The 8,182-nt window shown below is 40.7% G+C and overlaps 1 long non-coding RNA gene and 1 pseudogene across 1 annotated transcript; both read left to right on the top strand.

Moving 5' to 3' along the window:
• The first annotated feature begins 621 nt into the window (after nucleotides 1-621).
• On the top strand, nucleotides 622-1,776 carry LOC115064238. Its single transcript, XR_003844061.1, has 3 exons — nucleotides 622-717; nucleotides 1,067-1,111; nucleotides 1,443-1,776. It is a non-coding gene; the product is annotated as an uncharacterized LOC115064238 (long non-coding RNA).
• A 518-nt stretch (nucleotides 1,777-2,294) lies between these two features.
• LOC110323263 lies at nucleotides 2,295-6,163 on the top strand (annotated as a pseudogene).
• Nucleotides 6,164-8,182: the final 2,019 nt, after the last annotated feature.

Genomic DNA, 8,182 nt, shown 5'->3' with positions numbered 1-8,182 from the left:
GTCCATGTGTGCTTTTGCATGCATTTGTGTGCTTATATATTTGTGTGCATATATGTATGCATATAAGTTAATGTATGTGTTTGTATGCTTGCATGCATGAATTCATGTACGTGAACACATATGCATATATTTGTATGCACCTGAATGTGTATGCGTATAGGGATGTGTATGTCCATGTGTGGGTGCATGCACATGTGGTGTATGTGTGTGTGTGTTAGCTGTGTGGATGAGAATCCCTAAAGGTAAAAGTGCAACTGGAGCTATAGGGCTTGTTAATTCTTTGCATCTAATCTCAGAGAAGTGTCTTTGTTTCCTAATCTTATAAGTATATTTTCTTTTCTTTCAGGTTGACATTTTAGATCTCATTCACCTATGCTCATGTATGAGATATGTGTGACTTATTCATAACTCGAAAGAAAGCTTCTTTTGCGCCTTCTCATTACAAAGCTGGGACATAGTAACTTTTTCTACATCACAAATTAGACTAGGAAAAGCTAATATATTTTTCATGCTTCAGATATTTGTGACAGAAAGCACACAGAAAATTCACACATGTGCACACATACACACACAGCATCTCTATGCATTATTTCTTCTCAAAGCACTTTATCTTTTTTTGCTGGTCGTTTTAAAATACCAAGAATATTTGCTGTCAGATGAAACTCCGAAGAAAACAGCAAAATGCAGTACCCTTAGAGGATGGCCTTAGCACAAGCAGTGAGTTCTCAAAGGAGATAACACCAGGTCACTCATAATGCCACCCTATGGAACAAAATGGAAACCTCCAAATGGATGGAATATAGACCAGGGTGACAGGATCAAAGTAATTTATTTTGATGTGTTCTGACATTTTCTAAACCTGAGAGAGAACATCCCTTTTAGGAAGTTCCTTGGGTTTCAACTTCACACTTTCAAAGAAGCTTAGAAACAAAGACATAAGCAACATGAAGCTTTTAGTTGCTTTACTTGCCTCTCTTCAAGTTAAAGAATCGACCAGTGCAATTCCATGTATATTTGTGTGTATTGTGAATTCCTCTGTTTATACATGCATATATCATTTTTCTAGGTCTGCCTGTCTGACGGTAAAACAAACCTCAGAATACAGAAACAAGTAAGTTAACTTCCTGCTTTCAGGAAGTTTCTATCGATGTAAAACCTACAGTATTTTTCAGTGATGCCAATGATTCTGTAGCTGATAATTCAGGTAATTGTCATGGACATCCATAACAAAAAACAAGCATAGAAAAAGCACAGAAACATAGAACATTATAATGCTTAAGCTAAAGTTTGAAGAAGTACAGAAAATTTCATAGTGAGTGAATAAGAAACATTATGTACACAGAAAATTGGAAGTGTAAAAGTAGCAGATAAAATAATTGGTTTTGATATAAAATTTGTCAAAAAATTACCAAAAACTTTAAAGACAGCCCAGTCTCCACCAGCAGAAGAAAGACACCCAAGAATCTGCTGCAATTGCCACCATAATGGAACAGTGTGTGATGAAGAGTTGGAAAAATGAAGAACATAGTGGAAAGATGGAAGAGAAGAGAAAGCAAGGCCAAGGAATGTGTACACTACACTGTGGACAAAGGTAGAACTGGAAACTCTATGGCAGTGGGGAACAGGCAAATATGAGGAGAACATGGTAATATCTGCCCCTGGCATATCACCAAGGACACTCTCTAGATCCATGATCATGCTGCACTGGGAATCTGAGTTGATGCTCATGGTCCAGGTTACCACCAAAGGCCAAGCACATCACCATGCTCTAGGATGACACTGGAGACCCTGTGGATATCTGAGGGCTATGCTGCCATTTGCTACAGTGATCTGAGTGACCAGTTCTGACATCTCAGGCCACGGGGACATTTGGTACCATGCTGGTGCCAGAGGGTGTGTTTGGGTCCATAGTATTATGGCATCTGTGGTCTGTGTTGATGTCCCAGGCTAGTCTCACTAGCAAAGGCCATGAAGATGCCTTTTCTTCACTGATGCTTAAAGAACTATGTCAAGCTGGCCCTGTATCATTCTGGTCACCAGACTGTAGCAATGCTTCCACCCCTCATGTGGACAGTACAATAGAGCTGACTTTGATGTCAGGAGTACTGGTCCCATCTCTAGTTTGCAGTAGGGTGGATTGGGCAAAAGAAAGTCACCCTTTCTTTTTTTGCCCTTCAAAGCCTGCAGCTGGCAGAAGAGCTGATGCTGAGGTTCTGAGCACAGAAGAGCTTCCACTAACCATCACTGGCTACAGTACAGGTGGTACCTGCACCTGGCCCAGTGAGCAAAACTAGATGAACCAGCTGAGAGGACATGAGAGCAGGAAAGCTGAACCCGATCCTTGCCATCTGCAGCATTGGGTGAGCTAGCAAAGGCATACACATACATATAATGATTTTGTAATGATTAGTGGTTTGAAGATGTAGAACTGGCTTAAATGCACATTTATAAGCATTAACTTCTGATACAATGGGGACAACTGAACTGCAGTTTTGAGATTGTTTAATTTCAGGGGTGCATTCTGGTCATAACCAAACACTATCAACACAATCAGCAGTTCTCTTTTCTTGATCCCCTCTTTGGAGTCTAGGACATGAATTGGTCTGGAATGGTCATGTTCCAGGACTAGATCAAGGCTAACTATCTATCATTTTTATTTATTCACTTTACATTGACCAAGGCTAGCTATTTATTTATTTATTTACTTACTTACTTATTTTTACATATTCACATTACATCCAGATCATTGTCCACCTCCCAGTCACCTCAGCCAACAATACTTCCCACAACTCTTTTCCCCTCCACTAAGTGGGTGTGGGCTCCCTCTGTATACCTTCACCCTGTACTATCAAGTTTCTGCAAGGCTAGGCACACACTTTCCTCCTGGGGGCAGATATGGTAGCTCAGCTAGAAGAACCTATCCCATGTCCAGGCAACCAGCTTTTGGGACAGCCTCCTGCTCCATTTGTTCAAAACCCACATAAAGACTAAGTTATACATGTGATACATATGTGTGGGCAGGCCTAGATACAACTAGTATATGTTCTGTGGTTAGTGGTTTAGTCTCGGAGAGCTCCAAGGGTCCAGGTTAGTTGGCTAATGCTTACATATTGGTCCCCAACCTCAACCCAATGTTTGTGTGTAGGTTTCTGCATTTGTCTCAGTCAGTTGCTGGTAGAGCCTCTCCAAGGACAGCCATGCCCAGCTCCTGTGTGCATGCACAGTAATAATGTCAGTATTTGGTGTGTGTGTATTGGATAGATACCAAATTGGGACAATGGGTGACTTCTTTTTTTTTTTTTTTTTTTTTTAGTATCTGCTCCATTTTTGTCCATGCACATTTCCTTTAGACTGGAACAAATCCCTCAACTGAGGGCCATATCTCTCTACTGAAGATTGTCTCTTCTGGTTCCAATCTTATGCCAAATTTTAATCCCTTTATTTTTCATGTCTAGTGTAACTGACCTCACTACTTTAACACTAACATTAATTTTAACCCACTTGTATAACATGGTTTAGATGTCCTAGAGTTAGTTCCACTACCCAAGGGTGAGCTAGAGAAGCTATCAGTAGCCAAAATATTTTGTGACACAAACTGAATGGGTCATTCTGATGTGAGCTAGGAATACCAGAAGCTTAAAAGAAGGTGTGAGAAGTGTGGACAGGGGAGGCCTGGCTATGACACTTCAGGGAGGAATAAGAACTTGGTGTGGAACTGCCCTGGAGACCATGTTTTGTTACTAGGGCAATGTGTCTGTCTCCATGTTGCCTGTGTAATGAGAACCATATAATTCCTATGTAGTGGATGAAGTTGTTTAATGTGGCAAATTTCAAAGCAGAAAATCATCCAGGATGTGAAATGGCTACTGCTTATTACTTCATTCTATGTTTATAGGGAACCATAGAAAAGGATAAAGCCAAAAGATATTAAAGTTTTGGTTTCTAGCTATTGTAAGTAAGGCTGCTATGAACATAGTGGAGCATGTGTCCTTTTTACAAGTTGGAACATCTTTTGGCTTTATGTCCAGGAGAGGAATTGCTGGATTTTCAGGTAGTGCTATGTACAATTTTCTGAGGAACTGATGCTCCTTCTTAGAATGGAGAACAAATACCCATGGTAGGAGTTACAGAGACAAAGGTCAGAGCTGAGACAGAAGGAAGGACCATCCAGAGATTGCCCCACCTGGGGATCCATCCCATATACAACCACCAAACCCAGACACTATTGCATATGCCAGAAAGATTTTGCTGACAGGTCCCTGACATAGCTTTCTCTTGTGAGACTATGCCAGTGTCTGGCAAATACAAAAGTGGATGCTCACAGTCATCTATTGGATGAAACACAGGGCCCCTAATGAAGGAGCTAGAGAAAGTACCCAAGGAGCTGAAGGGGTCTGCAACCCTATAGGAGGAACAGCAATATAAACTAATCAGTACCCCCAGACCTGTGTCTCTAGTTGCATATGTAGCAGAGGATGGCCTCGTTGGTCATCAATAGGAGGAGAGGCCCTTGGTCTTGCAAAGATCATATGCCCCAGTATAGGGGAATGCCAGGGCCGGGAAGCAGGAGTAGGTGGATTGAGGAGCAGTGTCGGGGGAGGGTATAGGCAGCTTTGGGGACAGCATTTGAAATGTAAATGAAGAAAGTATCTAATAAAAAATATAAGGGAAAAAAGTTTTGTTTTTTGGAAAGACCAAAGGTATGAGTATAATTGTAAAGAAAAGTCACATTTGAAAGCAGCAGTGGCCTCTCCAAGCTGTGGTCCCCGCCATGGTGGCCACTGTCTAATCTCAGAGTGGAGCTATCAGTTGTCTGCAGCAGTAGTGAGATTTGCTTCATTTCCTAAAGTTTGAAAGTCCTTTGTCCTTGTTGGGGGACTGTAGCACTGGGGAGGTGCTCTGCTCCCAGAACGTTATGGCTGCAGCTTCTATGGCCAACATTGGTAAACATCTCTTGGGTCAGTAGGCTTAGATAAAATATTGGTGGATAATATTGGTAATGTAACCATTATTATTGATGGTGCCACCATCCTAAAGTTACTGGAGGTAGAACTCCTGCAGCCAAAGTTCTATGTGAGCTGACTGACCTGCCAGACAAAGAAGTTGGAGATGGAACTACCTTAGTGTTAATCATTGCAGCAGAACTTCTGAAAAATGCACATGAGCTAGTCAAACAGAAAATTCATCCAACATCAGTTATTAGTGGCTATTGCCTTGCCTGCAAGGAAGCAGTGTGTTATATTAATGAGAACCTAATTATTAACACAGAAAAACTTGGAAGAGACTGTCTGACCAATGCTGCTAAGACATCCATGTCTTCCAAAATTATTGGCATAAATGGTGATTTCTTTGCTAATATGGTAGTAGACACTGTGCTTGCTGCTAAATACACAGATGTGAGAGGCCAGCCTCACTATCCAGTCAATTCTGTTAATATTTGCAAAGCATGTTGGAGAAGTCAGATAGAAAGCATGCTGATCAATGCCTATGCACTCAATTGTGTGGTTGCATATCTGGGTATACCCAAAAGAATAGTTAATGTGAAAATTGCTTGTCTTGATTTCAGCTTGCAGAAAACAATAATGAAGCTTGGTGTACAGGTAGTTATTACAGACCCTGAGAAACTGGACCAAATTAGATAGAATAAGATATTACCAAGGAGGGAATTCAGAAGATCCTGGCAACTGGTGCCCATGTTATTCTAACCACTAGTGGGATTGATGACATGTTTTTGAAGTATTTTGTGGAAGTTGGTGCCATATCTATTAGGAGAGTTTTAAAAAGAGACCTCAAGCATATAGCAAAAGCTTCTAGAACAAGTATCCTGTCTATGCTGACCAATTTGGAAGGTGAAGAAACTTTTGAAGCAGCAATGTTGGGACAAGTGAAAAAGGTTATACAGGAGAGAATTTGTGATGATGAGCTGATCTTAATCAAAAATACGAAGGCTCATACATTAACCTCAATAATGTATGATGAAACAGAGCACTCTTTACATGGTGCTCTTTGTGTGGTGAAGAGAGTTTTGGAGTCAAAGTCTGTGGTTCCAGTTGGAGATTCTGTAGAAGCTGTCCTGTCCATATACCTTGAAAACTATGCAACAAGAATGGGATCTCAGGAACAGCTTGCTATTGCAGAGTTTGCAAGAGTTCTGCTTGTGTGACTAAAGACAGTCCAGAGACTGCTCCACTTGGGGATCCATCACATATACAACCACCAAACCCAGACACTATTGTTGATATTATCAAGGGCTTGCTGACAGGAGCCTGAGATAGCTGTCTCCTGAGATGCTCTACCAGTGCTTGACATCATTGGGAAGAGAGGACCCTTGGTCTTGCAAAGTTTATATGCCCCAGTACAGGGGAATGCCAGGGCCAAGAAGTGGGCATGAGGGGGTAGGGGAGCAGGGCAGGGGGAGTGTATAGGGGACTTTTGGGATAGCATTTGAAATGTAAATAAATAAAATATCTAATAAAAATTAAAAAAAAAAAAAAAGAAGTGGATGCTCACAGCCATCTATTGGATGGAACACAGGGTCCCCAATGAAGGAGCTAGAGAAAATACCCAAGGAGCTGAAGGGAACTGAAGCCCCATAGGAGGAACAACAATATGAACTAACCAGTACCCCCAGAAATCTCTGGGACTAAACCACCAACCAAAGAAAACACATGGTGGGACTCATGGCTCTAGCTTCATATGTAGCAGAAGATGGCCTACTTGGTCATCAATGGGAGGAGAGGCCCTTGTTCCTGTATAGGTTTTATGCCCCAGTATAGGGGAATGCCAGGGCCAGGAAGAAGGATTGGGTGAGTTGCTGAACAGGGGGAGTGTGGAGGGGATAGGGGATTTTCAGAGGGGAAACCAGGAAAGTGGATAACACTTGATATGTAAATAAAGGAATATCTGATCATAATAAAAAATGTAAATAAAGGAATATCTGATCATAATAACTTGAGTGAGACTCAAGTTAACCCAGAACATAGAAATCTACAGTGGATTGGTCTTGATTTGGTCCATGGGAAACCAGGAGACCGCACTATATATTGCCCCTGATTACATTGTATGCAAGCTAGGTGGCAGATATATAGTATAAACACTTTCCTGACAACATTTCTTTTATTATTATCAGATATTTCTTTATTTACATTTCAAGTGTTTTGTGCTATTGAGTGTCCTTTGCCTTTTAGTGTCTGTCAATGAGGATCTTAGAGCCTGAGCCAGTGATAATCTGTATAGGATATTTTCCCCAATTCAAGGCTTTTCGCACTTTCTCTTCTATTAGATTCATCATATATGGTTTTATGTGGAGGTCTTTGATACATTTAGACTTGAGCATTGTCCCTGATTATATTGTATACAAACTAGGTGGAAGATATATAGTATAAACACTTTCCTGACAATATTAATTATTATTAGATATTTCTTTATTTACATTTCAAGTGTATTGTGAAATTGACAGTGTATTTTGCCTTGCAGTGAGATAAAAATGGATATATTTGCATTTATCTACATTCATACCACCAGTTAGACTATCACCATTTGTTGAAAATGCTGTCTTGAGGAAGGCTATCTTTGCTCCAGGGCACTGCCAGGGAGAGGGAAGCCTACAGAAGTGACACAGTTTCTAGGAAAGATCCCTTTTCCAGTTCCAGTAATCCGGCGCCTTTCACGCCCAAGGAGGGAAAGAGAACACAAATGCCAACCCAGGGAACTATACCCAGCAAAACTCTCAATTACCATAGATGGAGAAACCAAAGTATTCCATGACAAAAACAAATTCACACAATACCTATCCACAAATCCAGCCCTTCAAAGGATAATAAAGGGAAAGCATCAACACAAGGACAGAAACTCCATCCTAGAAAAAACAAGAAAGTCATCCTTCAACAAACCTAAAAGAAGACAGCCACAAGAACAAAATCCCAACTTTAACAACAAAAATAACAGGAAGCAATTACTTTTCTTTAATTTCTCTTAACATCAATGGATTCAATTCCCCAATAAAAAGACATAGACTAATAGACTGACTACACAAACAGGACCCAANATTTTGCTGCTTACAGGAAACCCACCTCGGAGAAATAGATAGACACTACTTCAAAGTGAAAGGCTGGAAAACAATTTCCCAAGCAAATGGTTCAAAGAAACAAGCTGGCATAGCTATTCTAATATCAAATAAAAT

Source organism: Mus pahari, chromosome 6, assembly GCF_900095145.1.
Source record: "Mus pahari chromosome 6, PAHARI_EIJ_v1.1, whole genome shotgun sequence".
NCBI classification, from domain to species: Eukaryota; Metazoa; Chordata; class Mammalia; order Rodentia; family Muridae; genus Mus; species Mus pahari.
Note: the sequence above shows the minus strand (reverse complement) of the source record. Positions and strands in the feature narration are given on the sequence as shown.